The 22,567-nt window shown below is 40.0% G+C and overlaps 1 long non-coding RNA gene across 1 annotated transcript in view; it reads right to left on the bottom strand.

Moving 5' to 3' along the window:
* Window positions 1–1,005: 1,005 nt before the first annotated feature.
* The window catches only part of LOC128142474 (uncharacterized), an 89,438-nt gene continuing 67,876 nt past the window's right edge, over window positions 1,006–22,567 (bottom strand). Inside the window, exons 2-3 of the long non-coding RNA XR_008235412.1 lie at window positions 4,625–4,752; window positions 1,006–1,867 (exon numbers count right to left, since the gene is read on the bottom strand). This is a non-coding gene — a long non-coding RNA (uncharacterized LOC128142474). The remainder of the gene's footprint in view (window positions 1,868–4,624; window positions 4,753–22,567) is intronic.

Below are 22,567 nucleotides of genomic sequence, written 5' to 3'. Positions count from 1 at the left end.
GTTACAACAGACCATCATTGAGCAGAAGATTAGACTAAATGACCTGCAGAGATTCTTTCAAATCAATATTTCTACGACTCCGTCAAACCCATTCCTCTGCTTCTAGAAGTTTTGTCCTGAAATTTAACCTCAATTTTTATAAAATTGTGGTAGGTTGTCCCCGGCTGGGTGCCAGGTGCCCATCAAAGCCACTCTATCACTCCCCCTCCTCAACTGGACAGGGGAGAGAAAATATAACAGAGGGCTCATGGGTCAAGATAAGCACAGGGAGAGATCACTCAACCAATTACCATCACGGGCAAAACAGACTCAACTTGGGGAAAATTAACTTAATTTATTGCCAGTCAACCAGACTAGGGTATGAGAAATAAAAACAAATCTTAAAACACCTTCCCTCCACCCATCCCTTCTTCCCGGGCACAGCTTCACTCCCAAATTCTCTACCTACCTCCCCTGTCAAGTGGCACAGGGGGATGGGGAATGGGGTTGGGGTCAGTTCGTCATATTTTTTCTCTGCCGTTTCTTCCTCCTCAGGGGGAGGACTCCTCACTCATCCCCTGCTCCACCGTGGGGTCCCTCCCACGGGAGACAGTTCTTCATGAACTTCTCCAATGTGAGTCCCTCCTACAGGCTGCAGTTCTTCACAAACTGCTCCAGTGTGGGTCCTTTCCACGGGGTGCAGTCCTTCAGGCACAGACTGCTCCAGTGTGGGTCCCCCACGGGGTCACAAGTCCTGCCAGAAAACCTGCTCCAGCGTGGGCTCCTCTCTCCACAGGGCCACAGGTCCTGCCAGGAGCCTGCTCCAGCACAGGCTTCCCACGGGGTCACAGCCTCCTTCGGGAACCCACCTGCTCCGGCGTGGGGTCCTCCCCGGGCTGCAGGTGGATATCTGCTCCACCGTGGACCTCCCTGGGCTGCAGGGGGACAGCCTGCCTCACCATGGTCTTCCCCACGGGCTGCAGGGGAATCTCTGCTCCGGCGCCTGGAGCACCTCCTCCCCCTCCTTCTGCACTGACCTGGGGGTCTGCAGGGCTGTTTCTCTTACATGTTCTCACTCCTCTCCCAGCTGCAGTTTCTGTCCCACAGCAACCTTTTTTTCCCTTTTTAAATCTGTTATCCCAGAGGCACTACCACTGTCGCTGATGGGCTCAGCCTTGGCCAGCGGCAGGTCCATCTTGGAGCTGGCTGGTATTGGCTCTGTAAGACATTGGGGAAGCTTCTAGCAGCTTCTTACAGAAGCCACCCCTGTAACCCCCCCACTACAAAAACCTTGCTGTGCAAATCCAATACAAAAATTTAGGTTGGTATTTCTTATCCTGTCCTCCACAGATATTTCTTTCCTGTTTTCAGCAGCACATTACATACTTAAAGACTTTTAACAGGTATGTTTCCAGTCTTTCCCTCTTTTGGCTGAATGGTTTCAGTTTTTTTCAATCTTTCCAAAAATATCACACTTTTCAGGTATATGATCACTCTCACTCCTGTCCTCTGGCTTTTGTCCATAACTCTCTTGGATATGTTGTTCTAGAATAGGCCTCCCCAGTGCTGAATAAATTGGAAGGGTAATGGCATATGGTTTTGAAGGTTATACTACTGGTTTTACAGTCATGATGGAGGGAGGGGGTTGGAGGAGGATGACAGTGTTCACTTGTGGCCCACTATAACTTCTAAATACTTTTCTGTATAACGGCTGCTCAAGCAGCTGGTCCCCATTCTGAATTTTTACAGCTGATTATGCTTGTGAAGTGTTATACTTTGCATGAGTCCCTAATGAATTTCATCATCTTTTTTCCAACTGTATCTCCTGTGTCTCAGCATAATTTTGAATTCCAGTCTTGTTCTTGAGCTTCTTGAAGCTTGTTGTCACCTGCAGATTTAATAAGTACACTTTCTATTCCATCATCTGGGTCATTAACAGAAGTATTGAATAGCTCCAAAATGAAGGTAGATGCCTGTTGGATCCTGCCCAGCACTTGCCTCTGTTTTGACTATGAACCACTGACAAATAATCCCTGAGTACAGCTTTCTAATTGTCTTTGCACCTACTCTGTGGTGGTTTCATCTAGTCCAGATTTCTCAGGTTTATTTTAGAAAATAACCTCTAAGCCTGTGTCAGAAGTCTTACCAAAGTCAAAATAGGACATTTCCAGCTTCTGCTTAATCCGCAAACCATTTCATAGAAGAACTAAAAAAAAAAAAGTTGGTTTGACATGCTTTCTTCATGACAAATCTTGACTAGCTGTTGCTCCTTGTTCTTTCATAGGTGCTTACAAAGAATTTGTTGGATTTTTTAGCTCTTTTTAACTGCACAGATCACGGTCACAAGCTATTGCTTATCATTTCATATATTCTTTAACCAAAACAATGTTGGCTTTTTAAAAAAATGACAGGTGAGTAAAATTTGTCTTAAAATTATGTTGCAATACACATTATCTCCATGCTAATGATGCTTTAGTGTTTTGTGGTGAAAGAGTGCTATTCAACAAAAATATCTAGATATATGCATAGAGATGCAAAGCATCTTTTTTATCTATGCATATATAGTACCTCAAAGAAATCTGCTTTGCAGAAATACAAATACCTTTTGGTCATAGAGTCCATCACTTGAAAAAAAAAAAAAGCTGGTAATTGCACCTTAGCCATCTATATGATAGAAGAAAAAGCTTTATGGTTATTTCAATTGCTAGTTACTCTAATCACGGAGACAGAATAGCATGAAGGAAGTGGGTATTCTTATTTTATGCAGGTAGTTTTTTTATCTAAGTTTGGGTGCTAAGCTTTTAATACAGCCAGTGTAGAAAAGTAAGCTCTGAATCACTCCTGAGAGGTTCTTTACTTAGGACTCAAACTAGAAGTCTGGTCAGACAGTGTAATTAAGCTCCATTGTTCCTTTTCTTCCATTGCCCACCAACAGCATGCTGCCCTATCCTCAACCAACTGCCCATCAACTTCTATTTTTCATACCTTTCAGTTTACAAGGCTTGGATCTCTCAACCTTACTTTTACTATCGTGTACAAAATTGAATAGATTATAGTCTAAATCTCTGATTGTAATTCCCTTTGCTTTATTGTTACTACCACAAGTCGGATGAGGCTTAGTAGTTTGTTCAAGCTTTCTTTTTTATCCAGATTTATGCTGGGTCTTGCTTGTTCAGGGAAATCAGAAGCTGGCAGCGCTTACTGCACTGCAGTTTAACCTATAACTGGTGGAAAGACATGATCAAGTTTATAAATATTTCCAAGCATTATTTCCCACTGTTCTTTGCTGCTGTTCATATGACACTCAGCAGTGAAGCTCTTTAGGGGATCCTCATGGGATGCTCATTAGTGTCTTCTAAGTGCTCCATGCAGAGGGAAATAACTGTACATGGCAGGACTCCACCATTGCTTTAGCCTGTTTAACTCACGAGGCCTTAAGTTGTAAGTGTCAAACCACAGAGAATGAACTAATGAGAAAAAGATTAGTGTAACAACCCTCTAATGTGTTATCAGGAAGGCCCATGCTAGTGTATTAGGCTGTCTTTTCCAAGACTAATTTCAGCATGACTCTACTAAATATCTACTGTTTCCTGTCTTGATCTCCTTGCTCTGTCGTGCTAGGTTCAGCAACAGTCCAGTCTGCTCAAAATGGCCACGTACATTGTGCTACCTGTCCCATCAGGGATTTGTCTCTGAACCAGCCAGAAGGAATGGAAAATACCAACCTCTTCTTATATATTCAAGGCAGCAAACAGAAATAAATTTTGGAGAAAGAGAGATGTAGAAGTTCAAAAGGGAAAAAAAAAGCAACAGTGCCTACCTCACACCTACAAAATGCTGAAGAGGAACTGAAACAAAGAAGAAAACAATTAAAATTATTTTTAAAAAATCTCAGCATAACAAATGGATTTTTATTGAACTATACATCTAAGCACTTAAGATTTAAAAATTCTCTATGCTAATCTGTAAGAACTAATGAAGGGAAAAAAAGATAAATAAGGTTATTTAAGAGGACATGAGCCTTACTTATTTATTAATTTATTTTCCAATCATAATGAATAATGATTATAATAATTCTGATAACAAACATAGATTGGAATAAATCCTTTTACTGAGGTCTAAATGCTAAAAGAAGCAAACTACATTATCTTCAATATATGATAGACAAAAAAAAAAAAAAAAAGCCCTGCACACCTAAGAAGTGTTGAAATTCAAAGCCAGAATATACACTCAGATTTTGCATAAAAAGCTGCTGCTGCCTCAGTTGATGAAGCAGTTGACCTGGCTGCAGCATACTTGTCTGCTATTTCTGCTAATTACATACTTAATACTAAGATTCAAGATATGCTAATTAAAAAGGGGTTTTTTTGAGTTCTTTGATTAGGACTTTCTATTGTTCTCAGCAGTATAAATCTCCTTTTTTTCCTTTAATCCTTTTTATGAAAACATGGTGCCTTCTTGTCATGGAGGAAGCTCCTGTGCAAGAGGATATGATGTATTTGTTGGCCTGTTGAGTCTATCTATGAATGGTTTAGAAAGAAGCAGTGGGCACCATAATGGTTTTCTGCTGGATCAGGTGATTGGGATGGAGCACAGCAGAACTGGGGTGGACACCCTTGTGTGTGATAACTTGACACCTGCATACCTCAGATGTTCTAGACAATGCGGTGGCACAAGTCTTCCACCTAGAAGTATGCACTGCAAGGCTCCTCTTTCCTGCTGCAGAATATGACATTATTCAGAGCATCTTTAATGCATGACCCAAAGTCATAACTGTGAGAGAAAATGTGATGGGAATTAAAACTGAAGAGGTATTGTCAAAGTGTGAGAAAGAATTGCAGGTACAGGTAAAGATATAAGCATGTTCATGCACTGGGTGCTTCAGAGCTTTTGTCTTTTGTTTGGTTGTTTTGGTTTTGGTTTTTCTTAAGTTACAGCATTTTCCCAATAAATTTTTCTTGGTTGGTTGGTTCGTAGAAAGATTCTGGGGGATCTAGTTTCCCCTTTAAAATAACCTAAGAATCTAAACAATGATGAAAAAAAATTTTTATTGAAAAACATTTTATTCAAAAATATTTTTGCCTCAAATTGTTATTACTCCAGAATTCTTTCATTCACTGTTTCAAAATAGTTAGTCCTTTGATTTTTAATAACCTGGTTACATATATTAGCACTTATGTTTATTTTCTTCCTCTCCTTTTTATAAATTTATTTGAAACTGTTACTCAGAAGAAGATCCTACTGGGCATCCTGAACCAGACTAACAGCTTTGTAATTGTCTTCCTGATTCCAATATATATGCAGAAGCAGAATTGGTCCTTTTTCCCATAAACTCCTTATCTGATTGCCTGGCAATCCCCAAACCCCTCCAGTTGAATCAGAAAAGAGTTGATTTCTGATCCTATCCTATTAAAAACAAGAAAGATCAATAAAAGAAGCTATGCAAAAATTGAAATTCTAATTGGTTCTTTTGATATATTTAACATATTTGTGTAATTCTGTAGCAGGATCTGATGCGGGACAATGAAATCTAACAGCAGCTAATGTAGCTGAACAGCAGAGAAATGGTGCAATTTACCAGAATGAACATTCTGCATTTTTCTACACAGATAAATCTGGGTTTTTTTAATGGGATCTGAGACTTCCTTGAAGAAGAAGAAGAGGAATAAAATAAAGAGGCAGATGAAGAAGAATGAAATGAAAGGAATTAAAATGAAATCTCTGGCACTTGTGGTTGTCCTTTCCACCAAAAAACAATGCAAACAAAAGTCAGAACATTTCTGTTTTTTCCCAGTTTGCAAATTTTAATCCCTACACCTGGTCTGTACACATTTACTGTTCTGGGGTGGCAAGCACAGTTGGAGTGGCTTGGCAGACACCTTGGAAGGTGACCTCTTCAGATGCAGTGGCTAAATCTGACAGAGACCATAAATCAGAGATTTTATTTTGGTTTCAAGCACCTTATTTTTCTTCAGTTTAAAAATAAGAAGGTAAGATCCAAAATAATGAATGCACTCACCATAAATTATTTTTTATCATTGAATTATGGAATATAGTTCTTACAAAAAAAATATACCAGTTTTTAGAGAAAAACAAATAAAATTACTTTGCTTTGATTTTAATCACATGGGGTAGTGCAGGCCTTAAACTTGTATCTTTTTGGTCTTGACCAAAAACTTTTATGAAAAGCTCCATTTTCCAGCTGTAGAGCCAAACTAATTTCTCAGAATAAGGCTATCATGCACTGAGAAACTTGACCTAGTTAAAAATTAATCCATTCCCTGCTAACATCTGCTTGGTAGGGTACCATGGGATAAAGCCCTGGAGGGAACAGGGGCCCAAGAAAGAAGAAAGCTGGTTAGTATTCAGGGGTCACCTTCTCCAAGCTCAGGAGGGATGCATCCCAACAAAGCTGACTTCCTAGTCAGGCAAAAATGCCAGGAGGCCTCCATGGATGAACAAGGAGCTCCTGGACAGACTCAAACACAAAAAGGAAGCCTACAGAGGGTGGAAACAAGGACAGCTAGCCTGGGAGGAATACAGAGACATTGTCCGAGCAGCCAGAGATCAGGTTAGGAAAGCTAAAGCCCTGATAGAATTAAACCTAGCCAGGGACGTCAAGGGCAACAAGAAAAGTTTCTATAGGTATGTCAGTGATAAAAGGAAGACTAGGGAAAATGTGGGCCCTCTCTGGAAGGAAATGGGAGACCAGGTTACCCAGGATATGGACAAGGCTGAGGTACTCAATGACTCTTTTGCCTCAGCCTTCACTGGCAAGTGCTCCAGCCACACCGCCCAAGATGTAGAAGGCAAAGGCAGGGACTGGAAGAATGAAGAACTGCCTACTGTAGGAGAAGATCAGGTTCGAGACCATCTAAGGAAGCTGAAAGTGCACAAGTCCATGGGACCTGATGGGATGCATTCGCAGGTCCTGAGGGAACTGGCGGAGGAAGTGGCTAAACCACTATCCATCATATTTGAGAAGTTGTGGCAATCCAGGGAAGTTCCCACTGACTGGAAAAGGGGAAATGTAACCCCCACCTTTAAAAAAGGAAAAAAGGAAGACCCAGGGAACTACAGGCCAGTCAGTCTCAACCCTGTGCGTGGCATTGGTTGGTGAGCGGTGAGCAATTGCATTGTGCATCACTTGTTTTGTATATTCCGATTTTGTATTATTATTATTGTCATTTTTTATTATTATTATTATCATTATTATTTTCTTCCTTTCTGTCCTATTTAACTGTCTTTATCTCAACCCATGAGTTTTACTTTTTTTTCCCGATTCTCTCCCCCATCCCACTGCAGGGGGGAGTGGGTAAGCGGCTGGGTGGTGCTTAGTTGCTGGCTGGGGTTAAACCACGACAGTCCTTTTCTGACTGATGCCCCTTGGCAAAGTCCCCCCAGTTTATATACCAGGCATGATGTCACATGGTATGGAATATCCCTTTGGGCAGTTTGGGTCAGCTGTCCTGGCTGTGTCCCCTCCCAACTTCTTGTGCCCCTCCAGCCTTCTTGCTGGCTGGGCATGAGAAACTGAAAAATCCTTGACTTGGGATAAACACTACTTAGCAACAACTGAAAACATCAGTGTGTTATCAACATTATTCTGGTACTAAATCCAAAACACAGCACTATGCCAGCTACTAGAAAGAAAATTAACTCTATCCCAGCTGAAACTAGGATAAAAAAGAAGACAGGATCTTTTAGGACAGTTGAGAAGCTGGTAAAATTGAACTATAGCCTTGCCTATTGGCAATATTGATAATGCCTCCATTATGGAGTTCACTAATTACAGAGCAGATATAAATTGTTATGTAAAAATATTGGTGAAGCATAAAGAGCAGTGAATGAGCCGTCAGCTTAATCTATCAGACATTACGGTGGCAACCCCTGGCACATTAAAAAGTTAATGTGACTTTAATAGGTCATAATCACACTAATAAAGTTTATAACTATTCACTTTAGTAGCCAGAGTCATTTAACAAACCTATAACTTTTGTTCTTGGGGTTGCATCAGACTTAAAGTACAATTAATCTTTAACGGGGCAGAGCTCTGCCTTAATGGAGTTTAACAGCACAAGACTCTGGGCCATCCCTTCTTAAACAACAGAAATAGGGAAGCTAGGGCTAAAAGATCCTGCTGGTCAATTTAGATTTGCACAGAAAACTTCAACTCTAGGGAAAGGGAGAGGTTTGAACATATTCAGGATGCATCTCTTGGTCTGACATCATGGACCTCCTGGAGGTCAGTTCAAAGATCTTCCCTGTCTGCAACAGCCAAGCCAATTATTGATGAACATACCACATTGCCTTGTTCTTTATGTTTTCTTGTTGGCTGAATAGCCTAGAAAATGTTTCTATTGAAGGGTAATTTTTATCCCAAACCAGCTCTAATCAATGTACTCACCTTAATCTGAAAGATCATTGAGGTGAATCCTGTCAAATAGAAAACCTTCTGTACGGCCATTTATTTGGCACTGTAAGAACACAGAGCAACTTGGCCTAGAAAGGACTGGAGGGTGATATCTCTAAATAACCTTAAAACTTATTTTGATGGGTGGTTAGAAAAGAAGTCAATAGCATTATACTTTCCTTTGAGTGATGCTATACTCCCCTTGTCCACAGCAGAAGTGTTTATCCTTCAGCAAAGTTGGCAAATCAAAGGTGGATCGGTCCCACATCACTGCACAAAGAAAGTGACAGCAATCCCTGGTTTTCAGAAAGGGCTATATTGCATGAGAAAATGTCAGGGGACTGAAGGCCTTTGAAAGGCAAAAGAGTTCTACTCATTTGAACTTTAGTTTATCTGATAGAAATAGCTGTCAGATATATTCAGCTTCTCTTTCTTCCTTTCAGTGACTCTGAGACAGGTCTTATTGAGATAAGCCTAAGAAAGAGGAAGAAAGGGCAGATAGTCAGCATAAAGCAGTTGTATTGTGTAATGTGACAGAAAAGAAGAACTGAAGAGCTCAGCTGGAAGTCTGTAGTTAATGTTTTAAATATTGTCCTGTTGAGCTTAAGTGCTGGCTGAAGCAATATCATGTTAATGACAATTCTGCTTTCAAGGCATTCTGCCTAAAAGAGAAGCAATGCTGCTAAAGCATTTATCACTTCTCCAGAGTAAGCTGTGCCTCTGGAGGACCATGAGGGATAGAGGGGACTGGCTCCTGGGTTAAAAGACATGGGGACTCTTTCCCAGTAACTCATGAGAGGTTCCTACCTTTCTCAACAGGTGCTGAAATACGGTGAACAAAATGTTGAGAACAGATTATTCTGTTCTGTTTTGCCTTAATACCAGCCAGAATATGATAATATGGTAATATGATAATATCTCTACATCTTGCAGAAGAGCATTAATTAAGACACAATCACTTTCAAGACACTCTATGGAAAATTGCAGAAGAAAAAACAAATAAGAGAATACATATTTACATTTGAAACTCACAAATAAAAAGAAAGAACTAGTAAAAGAAACCTGGATCCATCCTGCCACTGTTCTCATGGCATTTTTCTTCCTTGTACTAGTACAGCTGCCATGGATCCCCATATGCATGTGGGTCAAAACTGTTTACATAGCAAACATATAACTTGAACTTAATTTTTACGCTTTAAGGCTTTTTTAGATAAACTACTGAAGTCAATTCTTTGCTTTTCTGAGTCTTGGTTTGAAATATTCCCTTCCCCCTGCCAGGGTTAGCAGTCTGATTGGAAAAAAAACCCTATACAATTCCAATAGATTAGCCTTGAACTGTCCTTTTTTTCCAGTACTCTCATTTTCAATTACAATAGGTGTTTTGAGATTTTTGCCATTTCCTCCACATGTATTTTTGGGCAACATTTTAACCTTGCGAATATTCACTTGTTACTTCGAATATTCACTTGTTACTTCATGGATTGCTAAGCGACTATAGACACACTAAAAAAACATTTAACCAAAGTCCTTACAAGTTCTTAAATATTGACCAACAGAAAAATAACAATAATGAGCCAACCCCAGACTATGCTTAAAAACTTAATGATAGCTAATAATATCTATGTGAGGTCTTAGCTTCTTGTCACCTCTTCCTTTAATGAAGGGTTCTTGTGTAAACAATGATCCTTTGAACTTTATCAAAGTTAGTGAACACTTGTTATTTCATTGAAGAGGTGATAGTAGAGGCTAGAAAACAGCAGTTACTTCACAACAGTATGCTAAATTGATGTTGCAGGTATTTGTAGATGATTTGCAGTAATGAAAATGGCTTTATTATATGTATGTAACCTGTAATTGAATGCATAAAGCATCATCTCTGAATACAACTTCAGGCATAAACGCTAAGAACTTCCTGACTAAATGTGTGGGACTACAGTGTAGGTGTCTACATTCAAGGTGGTCATAGGCTTTTTTTCCCCTTAGTCCATGGAAGTCTGGTCAACATTGTCAATAAAGTTTGTGATGTGATTCAGTCTGTATAAATGTAAGCACCCACAGATCAGAGGGAGCTGCATTCACTCTATTAGCTCCCCATTAGGTAGAGTAGGAACTTGGGGTGCTTTCTCAGACTAGATTTTGACATTGTGGAATTGTGGAAGATAAATCCCCCACAAAATACTACTCTAATTTAGGGAATCAGATTTTCACGCTCTTAGCCAAGTATAAATGCAACCATACCCTCAGATAAATTAATGCAGGTCTCTGGCTCAGCGAGGCTACACATTTGGGAAGCACATTTACTTAGCTTAGGCAGAACACCAGCTTAGCACATAGGTATTCATGGTACTAAGGACAGACATATTGGACCATGTATAAATGAGCTATGTGTCCAGACTAATCTTTCAAAAGAAAGGTGCCACCATAACAATTCTCTAACAAAATAAGCTATGACACTTAGAATATGACCCCTGTTGCAACAGGTGAGCTTTTCTGAAAATCTGGTATCAATGATAGATGCCCAGTTCTTAACAACATTCTTGCCTTAGCATTTAAGCCTGCATTCCACCAGCAATCAGCTGGGAGAGAGATGGGGGATTTATTTTTCCTGGTGTTTATTTTCAAACTTGTCAAATTGATCCAAGTGTTTTGGGACAAAGACTATTCCTTCTCATTTGTTGTTTCATTACCTTGCACAGGGGAGGCTTGGGCTACTACAACAGGACTCCGATCTTGGTTGTGACATAAAGATGATGTTTAACACTACTGCTTATTAAAAAAAAAAAAAGAAAAAAAGAAAAAAATACCAATTTCCCCTCACTTAACTGAAGAAAATAAGAAGGGAACAAAGTCTTATGTCACTCTGATGAGCTTTCCTTGGTGCACAGATGTGTTTGTGGAGAAATGAACAAATTTTATGTAGGAAGGCCAAGTTGCTTCACTCCTGAGCTTGTCTGTGAGATCTAATGAAGGCTCAAGCAACAGAGCTTTTGAAAAGCTGGGGAATAATAAAAAGCACCGTGTAAGACATGACTTTTTCCTCCTGCACTTTCATTTCCTAGGAAACAGATGCAAGATCAGTTGGCAACCTGGCATCAGTCTGCATGCCTTGTTTTAACAGAGTCTATTGTTCATAAAATGTTACGAATACAGTTACTCCACAGATGTGTGGAACTAAATTTGATGTGACATCAGTTTAATGATAACACATGAAAGATTCAGAAGACTTCTGGTTGTGTTGCCTCATTATATGTGTGATTGCCTGCAAAACCACTGGAAAGACACAGAAGCTGTGCAAATGACTCATTGATGTTGGCTGCTGATTAAATCCACAGTTCATGCAAATCTTAAAACCAAGAAAAAAGTGTAAGGGCAGTTGTCTAACATTCTCCAACCTCATGAGACTTCTTGATGTTTGCTTCATTATTGTTTTGTTTTCTATATGCTTCCAGATAATTGTGATAAATTTTCCAACAATTCATGGGAGCTTAAAAGCATGGTGAATGGGGCCTTTAAGGAGCCATTCTCTGCAAGTTCAAAGCTGGTCCAGACCATTAAGGACTGAAATATTTCTACTAAAGTCACATATGAAATTAATTGTGTTCCTCAACCGTGTCACAAATTCATTATCCCAACTGGTTGCTGGAAATCACTTGCTGAAAAGCCAAAGAGTTTGATGTCTGGAGGAAGACTGTCAATTGCTTGCCTCTCCTTTATATATGTCTTTTTGATCTGCCAGCTGTCTGACTGGGAGCAATTCAAGCTATGCATATATTTGGTGGCTATATGTGACTAGCTGGCAGCTTTCAGCTCTTGGGCAGAATAAGAGACTGAATAAGGGCTGAATTGTCTCCCTAGTTTTCTCAGTAGGGTCCATAATAGGATTCCTACCTTACTAAGCCACCAATTTTCAAAAAATATATCTTAGTATTTTTGTGGTTTATACTCATCTCTTCAGTGTTTTTGAAAGTAGCCAGTGAATCCCAAAGTTATCAGGTCAAATAGAACTGACAAGCAGAGAGATGGCAAATTCACATCATAAACTACATTTTCAGGAAAGCAGAGCAGGAATAATAAAATGCTTGGGGAAATAAAACCCCCAAACCAAACAAACCACAAAAAACCCCCCAGACAAACAAAAACAGCAATAAAACACAAACAAAAAAGAGGAAAACTCCAATTAAGGTAGAATAAACCTTAAAGTTCAACCTTACATAAATATGTGTTTCAAAGGTCTAAGGGAAGCATTTCTAGGTATGCCAGAAATATGTTTGAGCCAACTGGAATGCCATTAGCAAATAATCTGGATGTGTTACCTAACAGTAGGTGTGTCAGAGCAAAAAATTCTGTAGCTCACTAATGTTGCAGAGAGGTGCATCCTCACATACCCTCGAGCACTGGGTACTGCTAGACATTTTTCTTAGTCTGAATGTGCCTGCTCCAAGGCTACAGGGTTGGCCATGAGCAGACTTCTGAGAGTGAACAATGTAGTCAGTTTGTCTGACCTCGAGTGTGATCTTACAGAGAGTTTACAGAAAGTTTTAGGGAATTAATCAGTGGGCATATGAGCTCCATTTTCCTAGAAATGAAGGCCTGAGGATCTTTCATTGACCTAGGCTGACCTTCACAGATTTCATACTGCATTGTGCTTCATTAGGCTGCCCCATTATGCCTTGTCCATACCTCAGAAGCAGCCGGGGAGTGACTAAACCAGTCAAAGAAGTCAGGACATCTTGAGTTAATCCAATCTATCCTTCTTTGTAGAGTGAGTTTTGTTAAGGATGTAGCTTCTGCAAACACATAACTCAATCATTTTCCTCTTAGTTGTAAAACACCTATAACCTGTCTGTCATGAAGATACCTTAAGCTGGGGTATGCAAATAATTACACAACTCCTAGGTTTACACTCGCTTGAGAAGGTTTCCAGCAAACCAACTCACATGTGCTAATTAGCTAATACCTCTTTTCTTTATGACCTTTTGCATTTTTCCTCCTTTTCTTAAGACCAGATTAACTGGTGCTAGCTCTTCCAACTACCTCCAGTCACACAGAATATGATTGTGTGGCACTAGATCAATGCTTGAATAATTTGAGTGGAAAGGGACCTTTTAATGAAGACAATATTTCCCTCCCTCCACACAGCTCAGGAGCAAAGCAAGCTACTCTGCCAGCCCAAGCATTCTGTGATCAAGGCCTGTGGTGTCAGACTGCCTCCTTACTAACAATTCAGCTAAACTGCTGGGCTGACCTAGTGGTCCCTTAGAGGTTTTCTTTATCCCAGAGATGGAATAAATTGGGCACTGTACATTTAAAATGTCTACTGCAACAGCTTGTGCCAGAACTAAGCTACTGTGACTGTGTTTACCCTGAAAATGAAGGAGAAAGAAGTTAGAAATGAAAGAAAACAGAAGGCAGAACTGTACTGTACTCTGGTCTGAAAATCAAAACACAACCAATACAATTTTTTTTTCTTATATAGAATCACATTCAGTTTCTGTAATTGTTCCAAAACCTCAAGAGACTGGAACAGGAAATGAGGGTTCAAAAGGTACGCTTTCAGCTGACATGTTTTCCAACAAACTGAGACTAAATGAAAGGTGGAAACCCCCAAGGATACCCCCTTATTCCTTTTATTCTTGTTTTCCCCAACCATTTTAATTTCAAGAAGCTCTGTGAATCAGCAAGCCTGTAGTGAGGTGTACCTCTCCTTACCAGTTCGCTGTGCGTTTCAGAACAATGTGATTCTTTAAATCACCCCCCTTCTCCTCTTGCCACCGAAGAGCTGGCTGTCTCAGCAGTCAGCTTTGCACAGATAGGTCCCCTTGTGAATGTAGAAGTCCTCAGATTTTCTCTGTGACGTATCTTCAGTTTTCATTCCAAGACCTGATGGTAGAAACCACCCATCATGCTTTGCTGAGGCCATGCCAGGGCATTCTGGAGTGTGAGTAGTGCTCATAAGGGGTCTGTGTAATATTTGATGAGAAAAAGAGCTGCTGTTAAAGTGAGTTACCCTCACTAAACAACACTCCTGGCATCTGTGCTGCGCATACCTGTGCTTTGTATAGCCATGGCTCATTACTCATCACATTGCTTTGCACAGCTTCAGGCGATTTTGTGTCGTCCACTGAGACAGATAGTTGCTCCTCACCATAACCCTAGTTCTGTAGTCAGTACACTTTTTTTCTCCTCCTTCCACAGCTTTCACGCAATTCAGAACATCCTTTTCAGAGCTATGACACATTTTATACCATATTTTAGGGTCTGTGGCGTGCCTTCCAGGGATCCCCCCTGGACTGCTGTCTGACTAATGCAATTTCTACAGCCTAAAGGCAGCTTTACAACAACCATTCAGGCTTTCTGTTGACATTAGTCTGTTGGTATTGCATGCAGTAAATAGGAGCCTTTCAAAGTTCATATTCTTTATTTTTACATGATTTGATGTTACATCAGTGCCTCTGAGAGACCTGATTTATCCTACCAACAAATCTGGATGCCTTCTCAAAGTTATCCTACTTGTGTCTTCAACTCACTAGGGTAGGTATCATCTCTGCTAAAGGAAGAGAAATTCATTGGTCATGCTAATGTTTTACCTTTGTTCAATGGTGCTCAAGACTGGTTTTAGCACTACCAAGTAGTATGAAACTTCTTGTGTGTCTTCATATGGGGCTGGCACTCCCAGACTAAGTATATATGCCAACAGGAGACAGCTAATGAAAATAACTTTTGGGTTGTGGGCAATTTGGTTAGCTCTACAACTGAAAAATACAGATCCAAGTTCTCATTTGTATGAAGCTATAGTTCTCTGAAGTACTGAATGAGCCATTCTAAATGCAAGAGGCAGTTAGGATTTTAAAATGATCCAAATTTCAGCAGAACTTTTGTGTACCATGACAATAACATCCACAGGTTAGTAATTATTTAAATTGTTGGTTTCCAAAATATCTTTCAGCAGGGGGTCCAAAATGGCTTTATGGTGTAAAACAATAAACTTACTGGCTTTAGGTACTTCCTACTATACCAATTAAGCACATAAAAAATCCGTCATGCAGAGGACAGGAAGTTTTATTTAATTTTTTGTTTTCACCTGCACAGGAGCAAGAAAACTTTTTGTACCTGGTTTGACATACAGTGTGATGTCTGAATAGTTATCGACATCAGCAGCAAGATTAGATATACAGAGGTAGCAGTGTTAAGAAAATAGATCATGAAGAAGAGCTGTGGTGGGTTAACCTTGGCTAAGGTCCAAACGCCCACCCAGCTGCTCTCTCATTCCCCCTCCCCAGGCGGACAGGATGGAAAAGTTTGTGGGTTGAGCTAAAGACAGGGAGATCACTTACCAATGACTGTCATGGGCAAAAGAGACTTGACTTGGGGAAAAATAATTTAATTTATTGCCAGTTAAAGTAGATCTGGGTAGTGAGAAACAAGACCAAACATTAAAGCAACACCTTTCCCTGCCTTGCCCCCTTCTCAGGACCACCTTTGCTCCCTCACTCCTGAATCCTCTCTCACCCCGAGCAGCACAGGAGAGTTGTATTATAAAAGTTGGTTGGGATATTGTTAGAAAGCTATTTGAGATAGATTTGTTAGGTTAATTAAACACCTGACTCTGGGACTTGCCCTGTGTGGTACTGTGTTAGCTTTGCACTAATGAGGGTGTGGCCCAGCATCTGCCTTTATCAGAGGAGACTGAAATTCTCTTACACTGTTACTGGAGGCTTGTCACGGATAAACCATTAGAACAGTGTCTGACTTTTGACTGAAACAAATCAAATAAAATGATTTCAGGTAGAATCTGCCTTCTGTAGATTTTCCTCTTTTAAAAAATTGTATATATAATTTAAAAGTTAAACTTGCTGCTATTCAGCCTATACTGTACAGGTGGTGTTCACCAAGTGTTATACTTCAAGCACCCAATGGATCTGTGCATCTGGTTGGTTGGAGGCCCCAAGCAGAGCACATGTCCCATCATGAACCATGGTCAGAAATTGATGCAGAAGGAAGGGAGACTGAAGTCCATTGAAAGAACCTGATAGAGGGCAACGTGGCAAATGAGTCACGAACAAATGAGGAATTCTTCAGTTGTTTCCAAATAAATTGTTTGACTCTGATTAAACCATTTTAATGCTATAATTTTTTCACTTAGACTTACCAGTTGCAAAAATTGGAGTATCTCATCTGTTCTACTATCCATGGTCGTGTATCTAAGACAAACTAGTAACGTCAATTTGTTTTAAAAATAAACAAATATGACCCTGTGCCTCCAGATTAATATATATTATCATGCACTGAGCTATTTCTTGTTTATAGAATGACATTTATCCTGTCACAGGTTGATAATAAGCAGTGTGCTAAAAATGAGCTGAATTTATTTGTTGCTTCTGATGGAATTAGGAAATTTATTTATCTAAGGATTTGGTCTATAAAAGTTTAATCTCCTTTTGGCAATGTTATTACATAATTTTCTCCATTAACCAGTTTGCCTATAAACCACTTCAAATTTATTTAGTTTTTTTAACCTTTTTTAGCCCTTAGAGTAATTCAGTTTGATTTCTGACTTTTTTTTTTAAATGTGTAACCAAAAAAACCTAATAGCTAATTTATATGCATAGAAGTGAAAATAGTGAAGTGAAAATCAGTGTGTTAAGTTAATTTAGTACGTAGTAAAAAAATGTCATTTGACAGATTCCTGAATTTAGTTTAAGCTCATGGAATAATTCTGGATAACTAGAAAAGACAATATTTTTTTGAAATGCTGAAAACAATTCAATTAGAAATTTTCAAAGGATATTGACATTCTTGACATAGACACTTGCCAAAAAAATCCAACTAGATTCCCAAAATGGTGGATGCCAAAAAATCTTCATTTATGACTAGTGGTTAGCAAGCTTAGCCAACATATGAGATAGATAGGCAGAAACTCAGTAATAGAGGGAATGACTCTGTATCCTGGCCAACAGTACAGCCAAAGGGCATATTTGTGTTGCAGTACTTGATCTAGTGAATATTTAATAGAGTTGAATATGGAATAAAGTCAGAAGGAGGTACTGAGAATACCACATAAGATTGTAGCACACTCTGGGGAATTGGTTAATGTGGGTTCAAAGTCTTTCAGAAATAAGCAAGATTTGAACGTGGATCTCTTAATTCTGTGGGTTTTGTTTTTCTTTTTTGAAACACCTCTTCTGGGCAGTTCTGTGAATTGTCTCTCCTTTTTGTTTAGACATACAACATTTTTAGAAATATCAGAACAGCTTCAGAAAAGTATTTTCAAAATATTTTTGTTCTTGGGCTAAGAACATGTTACTTACCTTTTCCTGCTATGAGAAGTGATATAAAGGACATGCATTGATATAATGTGGTGATTTGCAACAATAATATTTTGGTGCATATTAAAAAGGATGGGAAGGACCTTGGTTGTTGTCTCTTGAGAAATGTGCCCCGATTTTAATCCTATATAACAAAAAAAGGATTTTTGTCTCCCACAAATGAAGAGTATCTCTCCTCATTAGTATTCAGTCCCTGGCATTCTATTACAGCTTAATTGTAATATAAACAATCTGCTTTCTGATGAAGGAAAATACATTAAATGGTAAGGTTATCAGAAACAGAAACGATTATTTTGAAAAACAGAGAAGTAAAATATTAAGTAAAGTAAAAAAGATACACAAACTTAAATATGAATACACATTCCTGAATTAAGAAATTCAGGAAATCATTTATGTTCAGTTTAGTGACAAACTAGCCTGGACTACAAGGGTAGAAATATAATTTATATATTTCTATATATATAAATAAAAATATAGAAATATATAGGAAGAAAAATACATTTTTTTTATGTGTTCTGGATTTTGCTTTATAAACTCAGCCTTTTTTCCTGTCAGTAAGTTAGAAATCCATTTCCCTCAAGATACCATTCCTTATTAAGAAATAGTTATTGTTTCCAAAGTTAAATGGATGTTGGAGTTCTCAGCTCAATGACTCACATACTTTTTTCTTTTTCTGCTTCTTGAGTACCATCGTTCTTGAAACCATGGGTTGCATTGATCTGTTTTTCAAAGCTTATACTTGTTAGCTTTGAAACAAAGCATAAATGAGATGATAAAATAAAATAAAATAAAATACCCAAACAGTGACAGATTCAAAATGTGGTCTTTGTCTTTCTGTGCTTGTCTATACCATGGTATAAAGTCTTTTTTATTGAAAAATGTCACCAGATGACTGAGACCACTCAGTTGTGCAAGTTCAAATGCCTTTGAACTTATTGGCCACTATTGCTAGTTATCTATCCATTTATTTAAAATAGCTAGGCACTTCGAAAGTTATGAACTCATTATGAAATAAACAGCTGACTTCTTTAATTGTATTGGCTTTGTGTGGCAACGTTTCCGTAGCAGGGGGGATTACAGGGGTGGCTTCTGTAAGCTGCTGGAAGCTTCCCCTGTGTCCGACAGAGCCAATGCCAGCCGGCTTTAAGACGGACCCACCGCTGGCCAAGGCCGAGCCAATCAGCGATAGTGGTAACACCTCTGTGATAACATTTTTAAGAAGGAAAAAAGTTGCGGGACAGACAGAAATGGCAGCTGGAGAGAGGAGTGAGAACATGTGAGAGAAACAGCCCTGCAGACCCCCAGGTCAGTGCAGAAGGAGGGGGAGGAGGTGCTCCAGGCGCCGGAGCAGAGATTCCCCTGCAGCCCGTGGGGAAGACCATGGTGAGGCAGGCTATCCTCCTGCAGCCCAGGGAGGTCCACGGGGGAGCAGATCTCCACCTGCAGCCCGGGGAGGACCCCACGCCGGAGCAGGGGGATGCCCAAAGGAGGCTGGGATCTCGTGGGAAGCCTGTGCTGGAGCAGGCTCTTGGCAGGACCTGTGGCCCCATGGAAAGAGGAGCCCACACTGGAGCAGGTTTTCTGGCAGGACTTGTGACCCTGCGGGGGACCCACGCTGGAGCAGTCTGTGCCTGAAGGACTGCACACCGTGAAAGGGACCCATGCTGGAGCAGTTTGTGAAGAACTGCAGCCTGTGGGAAGGACCCACGTTGGAGAAGTTCGTGGAGGACTGTCTCCCGTGGGTGGGACCCCACGGTGGAGCAGGGGAAGAGTGTGATGAGTCCTGCCCCTGAGGAGGGTGAAGCGGCAGAAATAACGAGTGATGAACTGACCGTAAACCCCATTCCCCGTCCCACTGCGCTGGTGGGGGGGTTAGGTAGAGAATCTGGGAGTGAAGTTGTGCCTGGGAATAAGGGAGGGGTGGAAGGAAGGTGTTCTGAGGTTTGGTTTTATTTCTCATTACCCTACTCTGGTTGATTTGTAATAAATTGAGTTAATTTTTCCCCAAACTGAGTCTGTTTTGCCTGTGATGGTAATTGGTGAGTGATCTCTCCTGTCCTTATCTCGACCCACAAGCCCTCTGTTATATTTTCTCTCCCCTGTCCAGCTGAGGAGGGGGAGTGATAGTGGGCTTTAGTGGGCACCTGGCATCCAGCCAGGGTCAACCCACCACATTAATTTACAACACTTTAAAAATATTGCAGATAGGCAAATGACAGCTATCTGCTGTAACCATGATAAAGGAAGACAAACGTGAATATATATCTCAAATGTTATTCAAGTAAACTTTAGAATAAGTGATGTACATTCAATGAAATTTGGCACAGATCTTGCATTTTAGAAAAGCATCATTATTCCTATTTCCACATGGGTTTCCTGAAGAAACGAGCCAGAATGAATGATGACCTCAAAAGTGTTTTGATGTCAGTAATTCTTATGGATATTTTTAAAGTTAAGCCATTGACGAATTGGTTCTCAGAGCTGGGATCAGAGATGTGAACTGATTTCTTTGCTGGCTCATTCTACAGAAGTCAACAAAATTATGTAATGAAGTTGTAATCGGGACAGTGAATTTCTTGCCTCCCTTTAAGTGGGAGCCTGGGTATTAAAAAGTGTTTCTTTAATTTATGAAGTAAAAATGTTAAAATTATATAGGAAAGAAAAAAAAATACTGATTTTGGAGGCAGGTCTTCTGACCTAGGGATACCAGACCTGGTGGAACAATGTCTCTTTAAGTCCAAGTTATTTCAGAAATGTGCTTCCATATTCAAACTATTTAGAAAAAAAACCCATCACAGCTATTTCATATTCAGTATAAATCCTTCCCTGGAGGCCTGCAGTGAGCTTACAATTATAATTGTAAATTTTCAAATGGAAAGTTTTACATGCTAAGATATACTTCGTGTTTAGGGAGGGAGATCCGGAAGTCAAGATTTAATTGTTTTATACCTTAAGAGGCATGGGATGAAAATACCAAACGGCAACCACAACAAAATACCTTGTATTAGGAAAGCTCAAGGCCAGAGAAAAAAAGCAAACAAACCTACATAGATGTAACCGTCTCCTAAAAATGTACTTTGTTTTAAAATGTAAATGAAATGTGCTTCGTTTCACTGTTCAATACTGCTGTGTAAATTTGCATATTATCTCCTTCTCCCTTTTCAGTATCCTCGACCAACAGCTGTGACTTGTCAAAACTTGCCAGCACAAGGGAAAAAGAAAATGAAGGGGCATATTGGAAACTGTGTCAGCTTATCTATTGCTTTCAGTAAAATGTAATTGCTGAAGATGCCATTAAGAGGTGTCTGAAAAAATGTGTTAAGGCTGCTTAAATTGTTTTTTTCTTCTCTCCCTTTAATAGCGGTGGTGTGATACCTAGGAAGGGCAGAAGCAAGAGAACAGAACACCTTGTGCGCTCTTCTCACAAGTTTCCTTCTGTGAGGAAGGGCTGCTGAAGCTGATATCTTTGCAGTGGTTTTGACAGCGTCCTTTATCACGGGTGTTTTGCAGTGCCCTTTATATTCCTTCTTGGGCTCTGAACCCCTTCATCAGCCACGCTCCTTTCTGATGCTTGCTTTCACTCTTGAGGCATCATATAGTGTACAACAAAGAGCTAGAGGCTTCTGTGTTACCATGCAGTGAGGTGAAGGGATCCTGTATGTGCAAAGAAAACCCCTATAAGGTGAACCTCCAAGCGTTGTCCTTTGTACTAGTGAGAGGGATCAGGCCTGTGTCATCGCTACTGAGAGTGTATTATAAAATGAGGCCACGTCTGGCTGGAGAAGTGATGTATCTGAGAAGATGGGCTGAATTCTGAACCTCAGCTTGCTAATAAAGCTCCAGCACTTTGGTATTGCTCTGGCTGTTAGGTAGGAAATGAAGGTGGCCATACAGCAGTGCAACATCTGTGGCCCTCAGTGCTTTATCCATGTGCTTTGTGAGATTCATACTAAGACTCAGAGACTGCAGTATTAGAGTGAGCTGTGGAGGACCTCAGTTTCTCACAGATTCCTTGTCTGGCCCCAGAGGTGAATCCCTACTCATAAGCATACTTTGTAATATTGGGATTTTGGTGCATCACTATCACGCAATGTTGCAGTGAGGGTAATAGATGAGACACTCTAATAGCTCAGATATTGTTCACTGAGCAGACTATACAGAGATGGAAGCATGTACTTTTATCACTGTGACTTTGTGTTTCAGATGAAAAGGGTGCTTAATATCTGGCAAGATTCAGATACAAGTAGGAATGCTCTAGTGGCAGAAACTTAAGTTGCTGCTGGGAAGGGAAGCAAAGGGAAGGGACAAGGAATGATTGATATAAGGTGGGCTGGAAATCTCTTTTGCCTTGCAGGTGACAACTTTGTAGTTGAAGTCAGGATGTCAGTGGTTAGGAATGAAGTCTCTGGGCTGCCATGGGGTGATTTGTGGAACGTGGGGTTATCAGATTGAAGTCCAGAAACAGACTGAGCTGCAGTAAATTATCTGTGCTTTTTGGATGAGTGGATCAGGATTCTTTGTGTTTCCTGGATGGCCTCATTACGTTTCTATAATTATCATTTTATTGATAAAGTGCCTGCCCTTGGTGAGACTCGGGGGATGCTGCACAATTAAAATAACAGATTATGTGAATGTAAGATAATATACTAACAGTTAGAACAAAATTTGTCTTACAGAAAAAAAGGGTTAGTAGTTGGGATTCTTCCCTAATACTAGAACTGAAGAGGGAGTACTTTCCTGGCAGTGAAAACCTCATCCATTCAAATGGAATAGTTTTTTAAAAAGTAGCCTATTTCTCATGGGAGCTGCTGACAATTAGTTATCAACCAACCTAAGTATTAATGCCTGT

This window comes from Harpia harpyja, chromosome 5 (genome assembly GCF_026419915.1).
Source record: "Harpia harpyja isolate bHarHar1 chromosome 5, bHarHar1 primary haplotype, whole genome shotgun sequence".
NCBI lineage: Eukaryota > Metazoa > Chordata > Aves > Accipitriformes > Accipitridae > Harpia > Harpia harpyja.
The sequence above is the reverse complement of the archived record's forward strand: the minus strand, read 5'-3'. Positions and strand labels throughout refer to the sequence as shown.